Source organism: Zingiber officinale, unplaced genomic scaffold, assembly GCF_018446385.1.
Source record: "Zingiber officinale cultivar Zhangliang unplaced genomic scaffold, Zo_v1.1 ctg242, whole genome shotgun sequence".
Taxonomy (NCBI): Eukaryota; Viridiplantae; Streptophyta; class Magnoliopsida; order Zingiberales; family Zingiberaceae; genus Zingiber; species Zingiber officinale.
The window spans coordinates 24,745-48,490 of record NW_024589914.1 but is presented as its reverse complement, the minus strand read 5'-3'; the positions used below and the strand labels follow the sequence as shown (position 1 = coordinate 48,490).

At 36.1% G+C, this 23,746-nt stretch overlaps 1 long non-coding RNA gene across 7 annotated transcripts; it reads right to left on the bottom strand.

Moving 5' to 3' along the window:
* Positions 1–14,187: 14,187 nt before the first annotated feature.
* Positions 14,188–22,946, bottom strand: LOC122037187. 7 transcript variants are annotated; one of them, XR_006127548.1, is made up of 11 exons: positions 20,781–22,946; positions 20,609–20,706; positions 20,323–20,408; positions 19,590–20,026; positions 19,367–19,507; positions 18,978–19,031; positions 17,656–17,799; positions 17,360–17,530; positions 15,439–17,258; positions 14,960–15,024; positions 14,188–14,888 (listed from the first exon to the last, which is right to left on the bottom strand). It is a non-coding gene; the product is annotated as an uncharacterized LOC122037187 (long non-coding RNA). The 7 variants fall into 7 exon arrangements; XR_006127549.1 differs by having other exon boundaries at positions 14,188–14,878; XR_006127545.1 differs by having other exon boundaries at positions 14,960–16,224; positions 16,741–17,258.
* Positions 22,947–23,746: the final 800 nt, after the last annotated feature.

Genomic DNA, 23,746 nt, shown 5'->3' with positions numbered 1-23,746 from the left:
CTAGAGGGGGGGGTGAATAGCTCGTCGCGTTCGCTCGGTGCTCGGCGTTGCTTGTTCCTTCAAAGATGTGCAGCGGAAATACAAAGAAACAATCACACAACGCTAACACGGTTGGTTTACTTGGTATCCACCTCACAAGAGGTGACTAATCCAAGGATCCACACCAACACACACACCCTCCACTAAATAAAACTCTCCTTTATGGTAACTACCAAGGGCGGAGAAGCCCTACAAGACTCAATACAAGAAGAGAGGGAAAGGATACAAGAAATACAAGCTTACAAGCTTACAAGCTTACAATGAGTATAAACCCTAACCCTAGCTTCTTTTCTTGGCTTTGATCCGCCTCTTGACTTGGAAAACTTCCAAGATCCTTCAAGAACTGGCGATCTGAGCTTTGTGAGTGCTGTGGAGGAGCGAGAAACTGGAGTGAATCGGAGAAGAGATGCTGCAGCCAACGCACGCTTTCGACGCCAACGGACGGATCCCGATCGATTCGAATATTCCCAATCGATCGGGAGGCTTTGGATCGATCCATGGATCGATCCAGCGCTTGTCACGGAACTGCCGATCGATCCACGGATCGATCCGACCTGCAGCAACCGCATCCCAATCGATCCACCGATCGATTGGACAGGATCGATCCACGAATCGATCCGAGGCTCTGCTAGAAAGGCTCGATCGATCCATCGATCGATCCAAAGACTTGGTTTTTACCCAAAACCAAGTCCCAAGCCTCTCAAACCAACATCCGGTCAACCTTGACCTGTTGATACATCATGCCTAGCATCTGGTCACTCCTTTGACCTGCTAGGACTTCCCACCAAGTGTCTGGTCAATCCCTTTGACCCACTTGGACTTTACTCGTCGTGCCAAGTATCCGGTCACTCTCTTGTCCTACTTGGACTTCCACCAGATGTATGATCATCCTTGATCCATCTGGATTTTCCCTTGCCTGGCTTCACTCACCAGGACTTTCACCTGGTTTCACTCACCAGGATTTCCTTCTGCCTAGCTTCACTCACTAGGACTTTCACCTGGCTTCACTCACCAGGATTTTCAATCTGCCTAGCTTCACTCACTAGGACTTTCACCTGCCTAGCTTCACTCACTAGGGCTTTCCTTCTGCCTGGCTTCACTCACCAGGACTTTCACTTCTGCTGCCTAACATACCAGTTAGGACTTCCTAGTCAGGTATCCGGTCACTCTTGACCTACTTGACTCTCCTTCAATCACACTGATCAATCCCTGATCAGAATCTCCCCACATGAACAACTGCACCTGCATTGTCCATGTGTCTACATGTATTGTCAAACATCGAAACTATGACCAAGACCCAAGCTTGGTCAACTCAGTCAACCTTGACCTAAAGGATATTGCACCAACACTCTAGGCCAGACAGACTCAGCCTTATCAAAGTCAAAAGGAGTTGCTAGAATAGATGTTTTCTTCCATGCATCATAACCTCCTTTATTATTCATTCCATAAAACTGTTTGATTTCTCAATTCAAGCAAACATTATGAGATAAGAATAGTAAACATCATAAATAAATGGATAGTTTGTTAACCATATGGGTTATAAAATTTTCACTTGGAATTTGCCAAAGAGGTATTCCCATCCCTACAGCAACTTAAGACATAGGCAAGTTTAGATTAGCAATCCACTTAGTTAGATGTTCAACCTACAAAAAAAAAATTAAAAAAACAAAAAAAAAATCTATAGAAAATTTTGAATAAACTATTTGCAGTTTACAGTGTGTATATCAACAATCCTATAATCTAGGATTGAGCTCTAGAAAGTAGTATTCACCAGTTTCCATGCTATAAAGATACTCAACTGTAGCGGCACCAACATAACCTACACATTTTCCTCAATAATCTGGTAACAATTTATTGAGTTGTCAATAAAGTCATTCAGTCATTTTAGATTCAAAAAATAAAAAGTTTATTCGGGAAGAAGAATGACAAACTGAAGTTTTTTTTTAGTTTGAAAATAAAGTTATGAAAGAGGATACTCTCATGCTAGAATAGTTATTGTGATAAATTTGTTGGCCATGAATCTGTTAATATGTTTATAGATTTCAGTTAAAAATTTGTCTTGAAGATAGATTGAGCTTTTTTCCTTTGAATCTAAGTTATGATTGTAAAATGAGAGGCCAAAGACAAGCCTAGAAAGGGAGAATATTCAGAAACTACTTCTATGTTGAAAATATAGAGGGCACTAGTAAATATACTCCCAAAGTCCAGACCATAAGGAAATGGTTCTGAGAATTTATCAAATTAAAAGTAAGATGAAAAGTGAATAGAAGCTTGCCTTTTGGTGCCTCCTCTGAACACTGCAATCTCTACTACAAAGCACAACATTTCCATACTCGTCACATGGTAACTAGACTTCTAAATGCCGACTCTACATGAAAATGTAACTTCAAACAATCAGACAAAGCAGGTGAATGGAGTACCATATGATATGGTCTCATGTTAAGTCTCTTCAACTTAGTATTTAAAATTAATGCACTAACCAACATAAGAGATTAGATGAACATGTAAGCTTCTACTAGATTAGGATTAGAGTAAATTGGCATACTGTCCAAAGCCTTGGCTCATTTTAATCATCAAAAGCAATATGTACTTTTTATCTTGCTATATTAAATAGAATAATTCTTTATTTTTTAGGTGACCATGTACTAATAGTTATTATTAGATTGTAACAAAGCTCCGTTTTTTTTTGTTAATACCAACAGAGCTTATGTCAGCAACCTCTTTGAAAAATAGGGAGAAACAAGTAAATATCACCTATCACACGATGTCATGTGTACAATTATTTTTTTAAATATATAGACATTATGATTAAACATGTTTATATGCTTCAGAATTATTTTAATTGAAAATGATGGATGATAGAGCAACTAGTATGGCAAAAGTGATACTCTAACATAAAATACATGGAACATACCTTCATCTCAAATGTTTACAAAATTACTCTAAGCAAATCTTTTGCAAGATACAAAATATCATGAACATTGCAAAGCTAAAGCCTGAAGAATAAATTTGACAATTGATAACACACAAAAATAAAATGGAGCATAAATCAACAAAAAAAAAGAATACACAGATACAACACTTTCTTGAAAGAAAAGCACAAAAAAAAACACTGAAACAAGGATATTTCTTGAAACAAGGATATTTCTTAAGCTACAGAATTTTTAAAGCAGTAACTAGTACATCTAAGTCATACAGAAAAAATTCTATAACCAAAAAACATGTTGTTTTATGCTCACCAAGATAAAACTAATATCTATCTATACATGACATGATTTGGCTACACTACAATTTACCACATTATATTTGGTTCTAAAAGATCTGAAAGTAGTCATGGAAGAAACATTAATCTCAAATCTTACAACCACTAAAAAATAAAAGCAATTGAAAAATACGCCTAAGAAAATACAAAATGAAGAAACACAATTTAAACACATACCTTGTGCCTCAATAAGATGATCAATGTCCTCAAACTATTAATAGGAAGCACAAAATGAAATGAAAAAAATTTTCAACCTCAAAAGCCCACTCCCCAAGAATAAATGAAATTTTTCGATGAACAATGCACATGTTTGGATGCTTGTTATTGGAAAGTTCAATACTCAAAGATCCTTAAAACTTGTATGTAGAGATTAGATAATAAATATAAAGAAGAAATAAAAACATTCAGTTTGGAAGAGAGAACAATAAATCATTGTATGGATGTAATAAATAATAAGACATAGTAATGATAACAAAATTGGAAAAGTAGAAATAACATCTAGCTATATTTGGTCAATCTTGGTCGCTTATGGCTTCATGAAGATTCAAAAAATAAAATTTAACGAGAAAATTTGGTGTCTCAAGGAATTTTTAAATGAGATCATCAAAATGCATTAAGCTGACGCGAAAGCTGAGAAATGAATGAATTAAGTGAGAAAATTGCTAGATGGTCTGGACTCTGTTGGTGCAATATTCCCTAGGTCAAGGTTGACCTAATTGACTAAGCTTGAGAAGGCTCAAGTTTGAGTCTTGATGTTTGGGTTTCGATATTTGACAATACATAGAGACTGACAATACATGGAGATTGCAGGTGCAATCGTTCATTTGGGGAGATTGTTGGTACAATTCTCCTCTAGTCAAGGTTGACCAGTTAGATGTGAAGAAGAGTCAAGTAGGTCAAGACTGACTGGATACTTGACTGGGAAGTCCTGGTGAGTGAAGCCAGACAGTTATGAAAGACCTAGCGAGTGAAGCAAGGCAGAGAAAAAAAGTCCTGGTTAGTGAAGCTAGACAGAGGAGAAGTCCTAGTGAGTGAAGCCAGGCAGTTGAGAAATCCTGGTGAGCGAAGCCAGGTGAAAGACCTAGTGAGTGAAGCTAGGCAGAAGGAAAGTACTGGTGAGTGAAGCTAGGCAGAGGAGAAGTTCTGGTGAGTGAAGTCAAACAGTTGAGAAATCCTGGTGAGTGAAGTCAAGTGAAAGACCTAGTGAGTGAAGCTAAGCAGTATGAAAATCCAAGTGAGTGAAGCTAGGTGAAGGTCCTGGTGAGCGAAGTCAGACACGTGGAAATCCAGGTGGATTAAGGTTGACCGGACACCTGGTATTGAGAAGTCCAAATAGGTCAAAGGATTGACCGGATACTTGGCACCAGGTGAGAAGTCCAAGTAGGTCAAAGGATTGACCGGATACTTGGCACGAGGTGAAAAGTCCAAGTGGGTCAAAGGGATTGATCGGACACTTGGTGAGGAAGTCCTAGCAGGTCGAGAGTGACCGGATGCTAGGCATGATGTCGCAACAGGTCATGGTTGACCGCATATTGGGTTTTAGGGGCTTGGGACTTGATTAGGGCAAATCAAGTTGGATCAATCGATCAATCGATCGATTGAATCATACCCAATCGATTGGGTGAGTCCCGCGACAAAAAATCCTCCCAATCGATCAGTGGATCGATTGGGGGAGTGACGTCGTTGCACAGAAGCCCTCCCAATCGATCACCCGACCGATTGGGAGCCTCCAATCGATCAGGCGATCGATTAGAGCGCTGGAAAATCGTGAAAGCCTTGAATCGATCAGGCAATTGATTCAGGAAATTTCCAGAGAGCACAGAGGCGCTCTGGATCCATCAACCGATGATCCAAAGCCTCTCCAATCGATTAGGAGTCATTCAATCGATTGAGATCCGACTATTAGCGCTGGATAAAGTCGTTGTGAGCGTCTTCTTCAGCAACTTCTTCGCTCGATTCTTCTCCGATCTACACAGCAACTTCTCCGAGCTCTCACCGCCAGTTCTTGAAGGTTCTTGGAGGCAAGTGCTGGTGCACGTCCAAGTCAAGAGACGATCTACAAGAAGAAGAAGAAGCTAGGGTTAGGGTTTCCAGTGTAAATCTTGTCAGATTTCAATTGTATTTGCTTCCCTTTCTTTCTTCTTGTACTTAGAGTGTTGTAAGGCTTCTCCGCCTTTGGTAGTTATCGTAAAGGAGTGATTTCATTATTGGAGAGTGGGCCACGTGTGGATCCTTGGATTAGTCACCTCTTCTTGAGGTGGATACCAAGTAAATCCTTGTGTTAGCGTTGTATTTTTGTTTCTTGTACATTCCGCTGTATATCATCACCAAGAAGCAAGCAACGACGAGCGCGACGAGTCATTCCCCCCCCCCCCCCCCCTCTAGCTACATTTCGACCCTAACAGACTCCACTATCTTATTTATTAAGGTAGATTAATAAGAGGCAAGAAAAGAAGATCGACTTGAAGATCTAATCCTCAATGAATAGAATCAACAAAAGAATTAAGCCAAAAGAGAACTTGTAAACATGGAGATATATTGTGTCTTGCATAGCTGACTAAAGCTTAACTAAAATAAAGTGTGTACCATATATACATCACTGAAGTTGAGGAAATTGAAGAACTCATGGTAGACATGTCTGATAGCAGTATATGCAGCATCTTTTAGAAGCATTGCATGAGTAATAGAGAAGTAGATGGAAGATAGAAGCAAAATCTTGAAGTCTTTTCTTCCATGTTTCTAAATTCAAAAAACCAACAAAAACTTATTTCATGTAGATATGTATGCATTAGGGTTTCATCCTAGTTATTCTAAAACTAACATTTTGTACAAGGGCATAGATCTTTTGTAGGGTGCATGACAAGAATGAAAAGTAATCTGCGAACAGAAGATAGAAGGTTTATATTAAGAAAATATAAATGGTTGTTCCATACCCAAAAGGCACAACAAGCATTTCTTTGGAAATTTTTTCAGTGGAAACTATTTAAGTAAATGACATCAATGTTTTTTTTGAACTTGTCCCATAAACAAAAATGTTAAAATCCCTTATTAGGTAAGTGTAGAAATCAATAACTATCTTTGTAATTTCTACTTTTGCATGTTACCAAGTACGTTTTTCTCATTCCATCTGGGTATAACACATCAAAACTGAATAAAAAAACTCAACATAAATCACTAGATCCCGAAGATTCACTATTTTCTCTTCAAAAAAGCCAATAGCTGCAAAAGACATGATTTGGTCAGTGTTATTCTCACCGGCGTCAGTGTTATAATGATCGATTGGACAACATGTTATGAATCATGATAAGTAATGAAAATCTTGTAGGTTGTACTACTTTAAAATTGATATATGGAGTTATAAGATAATAAAACATGCTACACATAATGACAATAAAGATTTACCACTTATGTTCCTATATGAAAGCACGTCATATAGCTATGACTAGACAACTAAACATAATAATGACAAGAAAGAGAGATTCATTACGTTCTAGTTGTTCCTTCAAAACATGCACGATTTATTTGAGAGATTGTTTCCAGCTTTACACATGATTCCAATCTTTCTTCAATTTCCTCTACACTCATTTCACTGGGCTATTATCAAATCAAAGAAATTAAGAACCAAATAAGATAGAATAGAACATTTATGTTGTTGAAACTCCAAAAAAAGTTTGAAAAAGGCAGTTATGACGGATATGCACAAACAAATACAAAGTCAAAATGGCAATTATGATAGCATTACTGAAATAGCTTAATGTGTAAATCAAAGATGAATAAAAAAATATGTGTGATACAGCTTTGGAGGTTCACCTAATACAGTCAATAGCAAATAAGAAAAAATTTATATCACTATTTTCATTGAAAAGACAATTAATAATTCTATCATGTTATGAATATTGATCAATTCATGTGAACAAACTAGACTTGTCCTAGTCATGTTATTTTTATGGTTAAGTAAAATCAAGGCTTCATAAAGACTAAACACATGGAGGAGTGGAGAATTCATAGGGCAAGAAATGTGTAAAGAGAGATATATAAATCATAACATTTAGAATTCAAGAAACACGAAGAGGTTTCTCACATCATATAGAGAAAAATGGAAATCAATATCCACCTTTCAACCTTAAAAGAATGATGAAATGGAGAATGGGATCATTCAAGAAGGAATTATCAACCAAGGATAAAGTTAACTAGATAGAAGATAAAGAAACAATTTCTTTGGGTGTGGTGGCAGTGGAGAGAGCATACAAATATATCGACAACATCTTCAAGTGAGGGATAAACAGGCATACCTTAGCTCTAAAAGAAAAGGGAGAAACATTCTTAAAACATCCAAAAGGGAGAGAATGGACACCAAAATCCAACCTTCAAACCTTAAAAGAACCAAAAGAAGAAAGAAGAAGCTTATCCATAACAACTTCTAATTAGAAATAACAAATTGTACCTTCTTTAGTTAAGAAACACGAGCACCATTCTCAAATCATTCAGAAATGAACACATATATTGTAGTCCAACCTTCAAAACTTCAAAAAAGAAATCAGGATTAACAATTCGTGGAAACATACAAATTATAGCATTTTAAATAAATTAGAGGGAAAAAAATAAAATCAACCAACCTTCTAGAGTAGATCCTTGACATTTCAGCTTTCAATCTCGAGCAACTTAGAATAATTTTTAGAACTCAAAATCAAAATATTCTCTAAAGTCTTCACATTGTTAAAATATCAACAAAAAAATATAATAAAGCAAAGGTTACAAAGTGGAAGAAAATAAAAGGACAAAAGAGGCAACATACATGATAGATTTACAAGGTTGATGTCATGAGTTGAAGTGAGTACACACAATGATTTGATAATCTTGTACCCATAGGCATTAGTCAAGGGCATGGATTCAACATAATGGCCAAAATTTATTAGCATAGAGTTAAGAGAGACTGGGTTCTTAAAGTTATTATTGATGAAGCATTCATATTTGATATACACATCGAGTGTTTTATCCATCAATTCTATGATTGACAACCACAATTTGCAAATAAATACATCTTATGATTTTAAATCTTATCATGGAAGAAAATATATCAAGCACATACATAATTTTTTGTGATTGTTTTCTCATCTAAGTAAATGCATACAACCTAGAATCACTAGGCTCTTGTGTTTGGTATTTCAAAATTCATACAAAGAAAACTAGTATGATGCGGAAAAGAATTACTAGTTATACCTTTCTTTGTAAGCAACAACCTCTTGATCTTCTATCGTATTCATCTTCTTATCTCGGACGTTGTGTGGGCAAAACGATCTACCGAGATGAGAACCACCAAGACACCTTCCTTCTTGCAAGTTTCGGCCACCAACCTTCAAGCTCCAAGGGATGCTAGAACAAAGCCTCCTTTCTCTCCTTCTTCTCCTAGCAAGAACCGGCCACCACAAGAACTCCAAGAGAGGGATGCACCGGCCACTAAAAAAGAAGAGAAAAGAAGGAGTATAGGGTCGGGGCCACACCAAGGAAGAGAGGAGAGGAATAGAGGATGTGTTGTTGTGAGGTGAGGCACCTCTACCCTCTCTTTTATATTCCTTGGTCTTGGCAAATAAGGAAAGTTTTAATAAAAACTTCCTTATTCTCTTTGCCAATGAAAGGAAAATTTAATTAAAATTTCCTTTAATCCTTTATCATGGCCGGCCACCTCTAGCCCCACAAATAAGGAAAGTTTTAAACACAAAATTAAAACTTCCTTATTTGTTTCCGGAAATTTTAAAAATAAAATTTCTCTTTTAAAATTCCCTTCATGGTTGGTTATAAAAGGAAACTTTTATAAATTAAAATCTCTCTATTAAAACATGTGGATGATTATAAAAAGGAAAGTTTTCTTCAAAATTAAAATCTTCCTTTTAAATCTACAAATAAGGAAAGACATCAAATCTTTCTTTTAATCTTTTGTAGAAAGCTATAAAAGAAAATATTTATAATTTTTAAAACTCTCTTTTAAATCATGAACATGGTTAAAAAAAAAAGTATTATCAAAAATTAAAATCTTCCTTTTAACTACAAATAAGGAAAGATATCAAACTTTTTTCTCTTAATTCTTTATAGAAAGCTATAAAAGGAAAGATTTAGGGTTTAGGGTTTAGGGAGCCACGGCGAAGTTGCGCATTGCAAATTATGGGTCTCTTCTTGAGGCACTCATGAAGAAGGTAATCTCTTGGCCGAAGCACACCCTATCACATGCCGGCCGGATAGAATTAGTAAGATCGGTGTTCCAAGGTGTTGAATGTTTTTGGTTATCCATTCTTCCTATTCCTACTGGAGTGATAGATAAGATCTATGGGATTTCACGATCTTTTGTATGGTCTACAAAGCACCCTCCTATCTCTTGGTCAACTATATGTCTACCAAAAGAGGAAGGAGGTTATGGACTTCGTGACTTGCGAGCATGGAATATGACCCTCTTATGTAGAACTTTATGGAACATACAAAGCGAGAGGGACTCTCTTTGGGTCAAATGGATTCATCATCACTATCTCCGTTATGTGGATTTTTGGCATTGGAGGGGTAAGCGTTCAGATTCTCCCCTCATCAAATGTTTACTTCAGATAAGAAATGTTCTTCTACAGCGCACCACCTCAATTGGAGCAGCAAAGATGAAGCTCACAGAATGGTTTGTGGAAGGGGAAAACGGGACAGCTTTGGCCTATGACTTCTTCAGACCGAAAATGCCCAAAGTTCCCTCGTTTTCAGTGATTTGGAAGCCAAATTTAATGCCCAAACATCGATTCACAGCTTGGTTGCTTGCCCATGGAAAGTTAAAGGACAGCAGACAATTTGTCATACATGTCAAACAAGATGTGTGCATTATGTCAACACCATGAAGAGTCCAATGGTCACATTTTCTTTGAATGTGCAGTTGTAAAGTCTCTTCTTGATAGGATTATGAGATGGATGGACATCAAATTTGATATCACTAGCATGACCAAATTACTTGATGTGTTTCAACGACATTATGAAGGTAAAGGCTGACAAGTCAAGGCCCGGTATCTTGCTGTATCTTCGATGATTTATCTTATTTGGGAGGCATGCAACCGATCACGTTTTGAGGGCATTGTACCTTGTGTTGAGAGGATGTTTCACAAAGTCCAGATCCATGTCTGGCGCTTTGTAGATATCAAGTGATGTACTTTGTACTTTGTATGATTCTAGTTTTAGTAGTATAATACATTTACCTTCCAAAAAAAAAGGAAAAGATTTAAATTTTAAACTCTCTTTTAAAACCATGACTTCCACATAAGAAAAGATTTGAAAAACAAAATCCCCTTTATTTTATATGGCCGGTCACACCAAGCTTGGACTCCAAGTTATGGCCGGCCAAAATCACTGTGTCAACAATTCTCTACAGCTTCTTAGCCTTCTCTCGATCCTTGAATTGTGATTTAGTTGAAAGCATGGCTATATTGTTTGTGTTCATGGAAGGTTTGATTTTTCTACTGCATGTATACGTTTGTTCTGATGTTCTATTCTCAGTGTATTTGAAAGGATGAACCATGTTGGAAGCTTAAGAATGAAAACAACACCAAAGGTGAATTGTGGGTCAGAAAAATTATAAAAAAATATTATAAAAAAACACTTAAGTCTCCCTCGACACAGAAGTACCAACATCAAGTCTTCAAACAGAAGCAAGCACTCAAAAGACCTTACCATCATAAATAGATTCTGAAAAAGAAAAAGAAAATAAAAAGAAAATAAAAAGAAAAACACACGTCTAACTCCAAGTTAACATTGTAAAGGGGATTGGTTAAATAATTAGAAAATGTATTGATTAAACACTTGACTTACTGTTAATATGCGCAAAGCCCTCTTGTCCAATCATCTATACGGGTGATAAACAAAGTTGTACATGAAGCTCTCCGCGTACTTCATGAAGTCCTTGGGATGTGGGTACCGACTCACCAATCCTTAAAGGACAATAGATAGTTTAGCACAGTTTAAGATAGACTATGCATTCTGAATAAAGAGACAAAGAAGAAACTCACTAAGTTCATATGCTTTTTGTCACGCCCCGGAGGAGTCTCTGTCCGAAGAAATTTCGGCAACATCTCCCCTGTACGGCGGACAATCTGAAACTTTACTACATCACCATATACCTCAGCCACATGCGGCTGGAATAATAATAATAATAAAAAACCACAACATATAGACATCCACGCAGTTTAATAAGCAATGATAATAAACTGTAACAGTGAATATATGACTCAAAACCAACCCTACTCAACTACACTCATAAAGCTCAAATCCGACGATAAAATCAACTTACCTCTTCTGCCGTCTAGGCAGGCATGTAGTAAAACAAATTCAAATTCAAACCCATCGATAAGTAAAACAATCCATACACAAGATCCAAGTATCAAAACATAACAAGTCTAAATACAGTCTAATAAAGAAAACCACAAGATCAACGTTCATCCTCGTGGACTGCAGGGGACTAGCAACTGGAACTCTCTCCTGATAGCATCAACCTAAAAATAGTAAATATCCACGGGGTGAGTCAACTCCTCAGCGGGAAATAACATCTAGCACTAATCATGCGTACAGTCTCCTGACGTAATAAAGGTATTTACAAACTGAAATAAACAGGAGAATACTGTACTAACCAGGACCTGGTACAAGAAATAACAGTCCGAGAGGTATAGAAATCCTGTATGCATGTCAAGCATGGCCATCCAACCAAAATACAGCAAATAAATGTAGCAAACACAATCACAAGAAATAAATGCATCAATGCGTATGATGCCAATGATGCGTCCTGGTCACCCCTGACACCAGTCAACCATCTCACACACAATAGTGAGACAGAGTGGGTAGGGCTGTGACAACCGTGCACTCTGTCGTCATTGCTCCTGATGAGTGACCAAGTGGACGGGATGCTGTCGGAGTACACCTATCCTCTTACCCCAAATCATAAATGGGGGAACACAATGCTCTCAACTCCCGGTACACGATGACGGGGAGGAATCTCTGCCGGCTACTACGCTGCGTCACACTACCCATGAGCGGACCAACGAAGCCAAACAAAGTCCCTGCTGCAACACACTCTGCCTGTATCGACCACTAACCCATGAGTGGTGGTGTGTGCAGATCCATGTAACTGGCGATGTGCTCAACAATAATGGAGCGGACTATCGCACAGCATGCAATCATGCGAATGGTGCATGACACTAACCATGTAAATATCCTGAGCTAATCCATATATATATAGAAGGTGCACCTTAGGTCAATGAATCAAATCAAAGGTACACAGATAAAACAAGGTATAAAACCTAGGTCCTAAACATGGTGAAGCATGGTTTATCACTACCCCCTATAAGCATGTATAAGCAGGTAATAAGATACAAAACAAGTATCAACCAAGCATGTAACAAGTATCGGGTAGTGACTAACCGAAACAGATAAGAAACATAATTATTGTAATTTGTTAAATTCACTACTATGCATATCAAACGACATAAAGTCAGAAGTACCCGCCTCCAATAGGAATGTCCAAATCCGACATCGAGATACTCGTCTCGCGTCAAAGTCTTGTAATATCAAACATATACGGATTTAGCTAATTCCCTTGTATATTTAATTAGCTAACCAACCATTAATCCATATCCAACTAGATTTAACCAACCATTTCACAATTACAATGGATTAGGTCTCCCCAATTATCTAAAAATCAAATTGTATCAGATTAATACATGAATTAGTACCTAACCATGTAAAACCAAATTCTTTACAGCATGAATCACGATCTAAAATAATCAAACTACACTCTGATCTACAACTAAGACCCAAAACACAGTACCTTACTCGAATTCACAGCTAAGGATTGCGGCCAGAACAGGGCTGCCAGCTACTGCAATTCAAGGTAAACAGCAGCTGTACAAGGAAACCCTAATCAACAAATTTTTCCTTTCCAAACTAAGTACCCAAATCCGAAATCGTTACCTCCACGGTGGCAGCAAGCAGCACAGAAGCTAGTAGTGGCACTAGGTCAAAATGGGAGGCTCGGCAAAACCTAGTGGCCGGCAACAGTGAAGATGTAATGGTGCGGTCGGTGGCGCTGTTCCGAGATGTGGCAGAGAGGAAGAAGCTATGACTTGAATCCTCCTTGCTCTTGGCCGGAAACAACCCGAGCAGAACTGTGCCGGCGAAGAACCTAGGGCACAGTGAGAATCAGAGAGGGCATCGGCGGCGTCGATAAGGAAATCGAGCAAAGGTGGCGTCGGGGAAAAACGGCTAGGGCTCCGGGGAAGGCAAGGCAGTGCCGACACCGTGCTGCTCGGCGTCGTGGAAGAAGAGGCTTCGGCATCGCAGAGGTTATGACACGCAGAGGAGCGGCGCTGCTCCATGAGACGCCGGCTGTGGTGGCGGCATCTCTCGAGTGGCCTGGCTTCGGGCGGAGGAAAGAGAGAGAGAGCTTGGCGTCGCGGGCTGGCTTCGTGCAGGAATAAGGCTCGGCCAACGCTCGTGTGGTGTAGTCAGAAAAGAAGGGAGATCGGCGTGCGGTTCGGCGAGATGGCGGAGCAAGGTGGCGCCGTCGGGTGGAGGACGAAGAAGAGAAGAATCGGGAGGAAGAAAAGAAATAGAAGGGAAGGAGAAGAACCGCCGTGTGCGCGGGCGGTTAGGGCAGGGAGATCGCTCGGGTGCGGGCACGGCGTCACAGGCGCAAGGAAGTCGGAGAACGCAGAGAAGAATAAGAGAAAAAGGAAATAAAACTTTTCCCGTTAAAACAGAGTGGCCTAAACAGGCTTTTCCAGACCCACTTTTCTCCCCGAAAACTCGTCCATACGAGCTCCCAAAATTTCCTTATTAATTTTCGCCTATTTTCGGTATTTTACACTTTTGCTGCAACATTCGCAGCAATATGAGCAAATATCTTCCTAATGTTGGGGAATGGTGGGTAGACCATTCCTTTGTCCAAGTTGTCCTACGTCATTAGGAGTTAAAGCTTTTGTTGTCCAACAAAAGATACCACAATTATTCTACTTTCCATAGTTTTGTGGAATATATGGAAAAGTAAATTTCAAAGTTGATTAAACATGTTCCCGATGGGTTTATGGTATATGGAACAAGTTTGAAATATTGATATACAAAAATAGAAATATAGTAATGGTGATTCCACTTGTGAACTTTCAGGCTGCACGTAAGCATGTCATCATTGTGCACACGGGTTGCTCCGAAGATCACCAGCCCAAGGCCAAATCTCGAGAAGATGTATGCATTATTTGACCAGAAGAAAGTGAAACACCAAAGGTTAGTTTGTAACAAATAAAAATTTTAAATCTGTCCTGGCACAAGAACTTTTCCATCATATTCAATTGGATCAAATGGACTCACACTAGCAAATATTGCTTGACCATGTGAATGAAAGCCAAATTCTTAACTACCAAAGTAAATTGTGAATATGAATTATGCAACTATTGCTGCAAAAAGATAGAGAAAACTTACCTTACTCCACGTATATGCCTCTTCTACACTACATTCTGATTGAGAGGTAGGGTTGGATTGAGCCAAAATCAATGCAAGGGAACTCGTGCATTGGATCTAATACTATCTGAATATAGTTAAATTGTAAAAATGCATTATGGTAAGGATTTGGTAGAGGTCTAGGGTGTAGAAGCTAACCTCATTAAAATTAGCCATCGCTTCAACTACTTCCTTAGTAGAAAGTCCGCTTGAATTTGTACAAACTTCAGACAGCAAAAATAAGATAAAGTATCTTGTAGAAGAACTAAATGAAAACATGACTACTAAAGAAACCACTTTAAAAGAGTAAACCTGAGTTGGAGAAAGCATTCTTATCATCAACAATGATATAGCTTAAGAGTCACACATAGTAAGAGAGAAAATATACAAGTGCATAGTAAACATTTAGCCCATGAAACCACCTGCCAAGAAACCACAATGGCAAGAAACTACAAGATTATTGACAGGTTCATGATCATGTGCCCAAGGTTGCTTAAAATGTTGAAGGGAATCCTTGTGTGAGCTCATAATTAAGCCCCAGAAAGGATCACAATGCAAACAATGAACAACAAAGTAAAACAATTAAAAGTTGTATGCTTGTAATAAGTATAACCAAGGTCCAAGATTCTCTTCCTTACCTTAGAATCGACCATTCATAACTTCTTGCGAGTCTCTTCCAATGGAGCACCATTTGTCTACAACAACCATAAGAAATCCACAACCAAAATTTGCCAATATCTAAAATTATCATCATCACATCCAAAACGTTGTTCATGCACATAATAAAAAGACTAAGTTCAAAACCTGCTTTAACATCTCTAGAGCTATGGTACCAGCCTGTATTGATAATCAAGATAAGGAAAAGATTTGAAGAAGTATTCGTATAAACAGAACAAACATTTTAACTGAGATTAGTTAAAATACTCTTGAAACATGTACCTACATAGTGCAATAATTAAAGTCACATAAAATGTAACATGTACACTTAGCACTAAGTAGCATAGCGAAATTATGGCAAACAGTAGATTTCAATCCAAACCACAAAATCGGAAAAATTATCTTCTACCCTCTTTTTATAAAAGCAGAAGCCCACCTCATAAATAAAATCCTAATAGACATGATCTTCCTATATCTATTTCTCATATAATTATATGCATTACAAGATTTGTAATATGAAATACAAGGACGAAGCATAAGTAAATAGGAATTCATACTCCCAGAATGGCAAACTAAGATGTTCACAAGAAAATACACAAGTGAAAAAAAAATCAAAGTTAAAGTGTTAAACACATTCAATAGACCAAATAAACCAATTGAGATTAGGAGTAAAACCTCTCCAACACCAAGGAATAAGAAACTGTGTTCTACCAATGTTCCAACAACTATTTTTAAAACGCCAAAAAGCCGACAACAGAAATTGTGCCCTGAAATGAGAAAAAACATATTGAATGATTCATAAACAAATTTAATATTGAACATGGTTAGTCAAGATTGGCTATGGTTGATTCAGTTAGCCCTTTAGCTAAGGTCGAATTAAATGCGGTGAATATGTCCAAAATAGTGAAGACATGGACATCTCTCTTGCAAGTGTGCAAATAAGACATCACCAATCTGATTAATTTTTTAATGGATTTCCTCCCGTGTCCAACAAAATCTACCTTATCTATACCAGTCCAACCAAGATTGAAAATTATCAATGCTGAAATTTCACTCAGGAAGTTCTCTTCATTATCTATGCCATGATTTGCAAAGAAATATTGCATTTAATATCTACAAGTATAGTTCATTTGAAGGAGAAATACAAAATAACATCGACCAGTGATGATGTATGCTTTAGAATGTCCTATAACTAACAGCTTTCAACAATAATAACAAGAAATCTTGATAAGTTGGAATCATGAATAATCTAACAAAACAAAATAAGGTGGTATCAGACTTACAATTTTCCTTATCAAAGTGCAAATGTGGTTCTTTGAATGAATTAGATAGACCTGATCCTTTATTTAATCAAGTTCTTAACACCATCCAAATTATTTGCTTCAGCTGACACATGTTGAGTTCCAGCATTGCTAGAAGAAATAGGAGTCTGGCCCAGAAATTCATTTTGTTCAATATTACTACTGCTCCCAGACTGAATGGATATCTGTTTTATCTAAATTCTCTTTGATGTTTGACACCTTCCAAAATTCAGTAAATTTTGATTGGATATCAAATGACATTGTTTTACCAACCCCAAAGTCTTTAGTAAAATCAGAGGGCAAGTGTATCCTCGGGCTAGTTCTTGGAACAATCACAAGTGCCATATCTGCTTTGCTAGTCTGAAGGTCAGATGTAGACTGAAATTTTGATAAACTTCTTTTTACAAAGGATGAAACAGATGGTGGTGTTGTCAGAGGTGCTATCGTGTAGGACATGCCCCAATTATTTGAGGGGCACCTGGCTGGAGCAATGACTGTTGCTTTAGATATAAAGCAGTACAGAAAAGAGAAATATTCATATCTCATACTTTTCCAAACACGTGAAATGAAAAATGCAATATAAACTATTCAAATAGCCTACCTGATAATGATTTTGTCTCTTTAGAATTTGTTTCAAAACTCTGTAATATTGATAACCTCCTCATACTAGACTTTATGTTATCAGCTGGCATAGATGGATTACCATCTGATGTAGACTTTGGCCTGAATGATCATTTAATCTAGGACTAGCAATTGCATATGGTTCAATGCACTGCATTTCATAATATCAACTAGTATTAAACTTTATTTATATTTACAGATTTAGTGACAATTTAATGTTTTCTCAAGAAGCAAAAATATATTTTTAAGGCTAATAGAATGAGTTAGAACACGCACAGAGAGGTCCACAACCCATATGCCAACACAACTTTGATTGTATGAACATCCAAGAAGCTTTCCCTCGTTAACATCCATATCTGATAGTCTAGACCATCCCACATCTACATTATCATGGCATAGTATTGGTTCCCAAGAAAATACCTGGAAAAAATTGGTATTAACACTCTGTGAGCAGTGTCATTAAAAAATGAAGCAATTGAGTGTACTTCCATTAACACTATAGAAGTTTTCACAAAGTTAAGAGTATATTGATTGGTGGAACAAAAATGACCAAATCAAAGTGAGAGCAAAAAACAAAGAATACAGCGATAACTAACATCATGTTCTATGAAGATCATAGTTCAACTTAGACAAGAGAAATGCTCATTTTCCTGCATGACTCTATCAAAGTGAAGAAGAGATAAATAGCATACTTGTTTTAAAAACAAAAAGAATTCTAGTGAAAAAGTAATAACAAGTGAGACGAATTCCTGCAATCACATGTGATGTCAGCAAGTTATGTTATGTCATTTTAACTTTAACAATTGCCATTCTCTATCAACATTAAAAAAAAACATCAGCAAACTATTTTTTTTTAAAACTAGTATAGGTGATGTAAAATCACCTAAACTCCCAAAATGGAAATCTACATGATGTTAAAAAGTTGCTAATTGTTTTTTAAAAATCAGTCATAAATGGATCAACATCAATCATGTTTTCATATTTATGCCCTTACTATGTGATTTCTGGCTTTTATTCTAATATTTGTTTGAGAACGTGTCACATTTATGTTGGATTTTATTTCTGGATTTCTGGTCGAGTCTAATATTATCAACCCCAAATTGTATAAATCTTAGAGGCAATTAGAAGAACCAAACTACCAAGTTTCATGCTTTGAGATCTACAAGGAGGTGATCAAGATCAAATTTAGTTGACAACTCTTACAATGAGCCTTTGGCATTGCAAGGGAAAAATAGATGAATTAAAGCAACGAAATAATTGAACCCTTTTGCAAATGTTCTAATCCATAAACTTTATGAAAAATGCCAAGCAATGACCAAAGAACTTTTCAACTTCATCCATCAACTTAAAGCAAAAACTCCAGCATGTTGGAAGATGCCTAGAAAAATCATCATATTCAAAAAAGTTTGTCTTGAAAAAGATAGCATAAAGAACAATAGGCAGTGAATTGAAAATAAATGAAGTAATAATAGTTTGTTAGATGGTAAATTCTATGAACAGAATAAAGAGTTGATAGTAATGCATATAACAATAGTTATTTAGATATTTGAGGGTATAAATTGAGAAGGCAAGTTCTTTAGAAAGAATAATATTGGCACCTCGAGCAATTTGATTAAAGTGTGATAGACAAGTTTCCTGGTGTCACTTGTAATCTGTTACAAAGTAATAATCATAAGAGAATGAACAAACAAATTTACAAAAAAAAAGAGTTACTCTATAACCAAGCAAATCATAAAGAGACATGACCAAATAAAAGCATTTTCACATATATAGACCTTATAACTGAAAGAAGAATAAATAGGAGTAACACTTTTTACCCATGACAATGCAATATATCATATCAAAGATGAACAGAAATACAGTTCATCCAGATTTAACATAATGGATTCCAAACGAACTTATCCATTAAGAGAATCAAATTCAGTTTTTATTAACACAAAAATGCTAGAAATTATAAAAGATTGGATGATGAGTTTGAATCTCATACTTTCCGGTCAAAATTTCCCAGATCCTTCAACAAATTAGGTGTTTTGCATTAACATCCTCACGAGGAAGTGAATCATATCTAGATTCGGAAAAAGAGAATCCAATACGCTCACTAATTTCTTGGGATTTGTTGCAACACACCCTGACAATTGTCAAGTAAGTAACCATAGTGATGAATTAAATAAATCCAACAAAAAGATAATGTTGCATAATTCATATTTTACCTCATATGCATTCTTTTCACACTTAGCATCCAAAGGACTCAAAAGAGTAAGCTTGACATTGGAGGAAACCTTTAATGTCTCAGAAAGCAAAACTTAAGATTCTCATTGTCATAACAATTATTATTTGAAAAGTCAAAAAAACTGAGCCTACAAATTTATGTAAGACTCCAATAAGTCTAACAGTACGCTTTCCTGATTGTAGATTACAGCCCAAACTCTTTGCAAAAATTAATTAAATTCTATAACCAACACTTACTTTGAAGAGAGGATTTTGTGAGAATTACAAGCGGTAAAAAGATTCCAATAGCACCTTTAGCTTTATATGTGCAATTCGAAAGTCTTCAACTACAGATACCATCCATGAAATGCCTTCACCGGAAACCTTGGGATGTCATGATTTTGTAGAGCTTGAACATCAACAAAGCATCTTGTAACAGCTTATACAAATTTTAAAATAAAAACAAATCAAATTTCTTACTCAATCAAAATAAATCCTTGACCATGCTAGCATCAATGTTATAATGATTGATTTTACGACATTCTCTAGATCATTACAAGAATGAAAATTTTGTTGATTGTACTACTTTACAATTGTTATATGGAGTTAATAGAATGAAACATGCTACACAGAATGACAACCTTGATGTATCACTTATGTTCCTATATGAAAGCACACCATATATGTAGGCTAGACAACTAAACATAATAATGACAAGAAAGAGGGATTCATTACCTGCTAGCAGTTCCTTCGAAACACTGCTCTTTATTTGAGAGACAGTTCCACCTTTACACATGATCCCAATCTTCCTTCAATTTTCTCTAAACTCATTTCACAATCAAAGAAATTAAGAACCAAATCAGAAATAGAGTATTAGCAAATAAATATACCCAAAAGATTTATTGAATAATTATTCTACATTAATTTTTTTCCTACTTTGCAATCTAATTCCATGTAAAAGAAAACAAGAGATCTTTAATGCCAAAAAAAATAGAATTGGAGTTTTGTTGAGACAAATTACCTCAATATCTTCCAATCTCAACAAAATCCTTGAATTGTCCCACCCCATCTGTTGTTTTCATACATGGCTTTGCAGTAGCACTTTTCGTAGTAGGGGGGCTTAAAAGATACAATTAAATTGAAATTCATTAGTTGGATATGAAAATCACCTTACAAATAATATTAGCACTCACCAATGTTTGGGTAGGTTTCTCCCCACTAAGCATGCTAGCAGTAAACAACCTTATGAATGAGCTATCAAAGTGCCCTATAAAATGTCTAATGAAGCAACAAAACTTAGAAATCTATAGAATGACTAATGAGTTATCTATTGCAATCATTTTATGTTGTTGAAACTCCAACAAAAAGCAGGACAACAGTAGTTATGGATAGACAATACAAACCTATATGCAATCATTTTAAAAATATGTGTCATACAACTTTAGAGCTTCACCTAATTTAATCAATAGCAAATAGGAAACAAGTTATATCACTTCATTCAATGAAAAGGTAAGGAGAAAACCAATCTTTGTTTCAACATAGACCCGCGATGAGGAGATCTAGTCAGTGACCTGAGTTAGTACTTTTTTCCATATCTTTTCATAGAATTCATGAATTCGTCTAGTAACTCTGCACATTACTAAATACAAGGAGAAAACCAGTCTATTAGAAGTTTACATAAATTAGGAGAAATAAAACATATGCTTCCAAACATTACTTTTGGTCGGTAGCCCTTTTTCGCCTCAACCCAATATAAAATTCATCATTAAAGTAAATATTTGTTGTTGTTTCCCAATAAAACTCTAAACTCCAATAAACAACTTGTCCATATGATAACTTCATCGTTATCAACAAGGACAAGAAAGCCCCACTTAAATCCAACAAGCACTATGCCAACATTATTCCATCTCCATTAGTGATTTGAGCTGCCAAGTATTGCCCAAGAAAGATTTCCCTCAACTAAATACAAGTAACATATGAACTTCAAGTAACCCAAGGCAAAGATTGAGGACAATATTACAAAATCAAAGCTAGATTTAATGAACAATCTCAGGCAAACCAAAAAAACTCCTCAACACAGCAGAATCACAATCCGAATTAAAATTTATGTATCCCTAATATAACAAGAACACCAAAAGAAGCCACATACACAAACCAATATTCAAATCCAACGATTCATAAGCCACATACAAGGGCAATCAAAACTCTTACAGCAACATAGCTCAAATCATTAAAAAATCCCAGACGCCCCCAGGGCATAGCGCAAACGGTGGGCACATGGCATCTCTAGCGTAATGGTTAGGGGTCGATTCTCAGGAACTGACGACCTGGGATTTACCCCACCATGCGCCTATGGTCTATGTACCTGCATGTACCTCCCTCCATATCCGTGGGGCCGGCACTAGGGGGCCGCTAAGGTAACGGATCTACCTTTTTTTTTATTAAAGAATCCCAGACAACAAAATTTGGCTCCAACTTATAAATAACAAAATTTATTATTGATGCTACCCACAAGTTCAAGACACATTAAAAATCAAGTTAGATTTTATAGGAATAATTAGGATTAGAATTTAGAAAGTCAGCCAATTAATTCCGGTTACCACTACGAGAATTGTATTATCTGAATGGTATCAAAAAATAAATAAATAATGATTACAATGCATCTAATCATGTGCTAACAAGCACAAAAAGTTGGGGATGGATTCGATCATAAGAGAAATACTTAGAGATAAATACTAAAAACAATAAAAAGAGAAAAAAATCACAAGAAAGAGAACATGCATTCAAGTCAACCAATAATATCTAAAATATATTTGGGCCCAAAAATTCTCTCAAAGATCTTAGGATTGTTTAGTAAAACTACAAGAGCACTAAAAATATTTTTTTTATTAGTAAAAAGAAAGAAGATCAATTTAAAAATGTGTCATGCAAAGGAATTACTCACAAATCACTTCAACCAATCTAAAAATTGTATAGAGACCATTCTGAATAGATCTATAATCTTGGGAAAAAATTGTGTCACAGAAAACATAAGGAAAACAATCAATAAACAAAATTAAAACTTATACATGTAAAATTGACTATTGCATTGGTACAAAAGAATGCATTAAACCTATGATTTGCATGCAATAAGTTTGTTACCTAGTGCATACAGGATATTCTATTGAAAATTTTAGCACTCACTACAAGCATAAAGTATAAAAAATACGAATAAAGGGATGAAAGTTTACTTACCTTTTTTGTAACCTCTACAAGCTTACTAAGAGAATGAGAGGGAAAAGTTGAGCAATTACTCTTAAAAACAAGCCATTAACACAAAATAATGGAAGAGAAGAGGAAGAAGGGAAGTGTGGATAAGAAGCACTCACTAAAATGGTGGGAAGAGTAAGGTGGCTAAGAAAAAAAATTGTTATAATTTGCGAGAGGGAGAAACTCTACTATGACAATTATTTTGGTATCAAAAAGATTAATATATTTAAAGTTTTGTTAAAGTTCTTTTTAGTTTTACTAGTTTAGAGTAAGTTTATAAAGAGTCGTCGCTTAATGTATTGATATTTTTCTATCAATAAAATAATAATTTAATCTCTAATATTTGTGAGATGTTATTTTGTTCTTTATCAATTTGGTCCATTTTTTGTGGAATTTGGCTATATCAGGTTGATCAAATTGTTATATAAATCAATCTTCATTGTGTGCATACTAAGCTAGAAGCTAACTTGATGTTTTAACAACTATCTTATTAGCACTTATTTTCTATGTCAGATTAAGTTCTTGGGTTGCATGAGTTGACAATGTAGGCATGTTAACGTATGTAAGAGACAAATATTGGAGGTTAAACTTGACCCTTTTGTTTGTGTTATAGTGCTAAGTTAGATTTCTTTAGTATGTTAAAAAATTGTGAGGGATTCATGAAAGTCCTTACATTTTAGGCTAGATTGAACTTATTATTGGGCCTTAACAAGGTTAGTGATAAATACTCTTCCTCAATTTCTACTCATCTTATTTTTGAAGACATAAGATATTTAGTCTTTATAATAAATCATTTATCATTTTATAATGGTTTATATGCAAGACATAAGATATTTATATCCAAGAACCAACCAACAATAATGATACCTCCTCTAGATTTGATGCTTGTACAACTATCTTGGAATGTTGC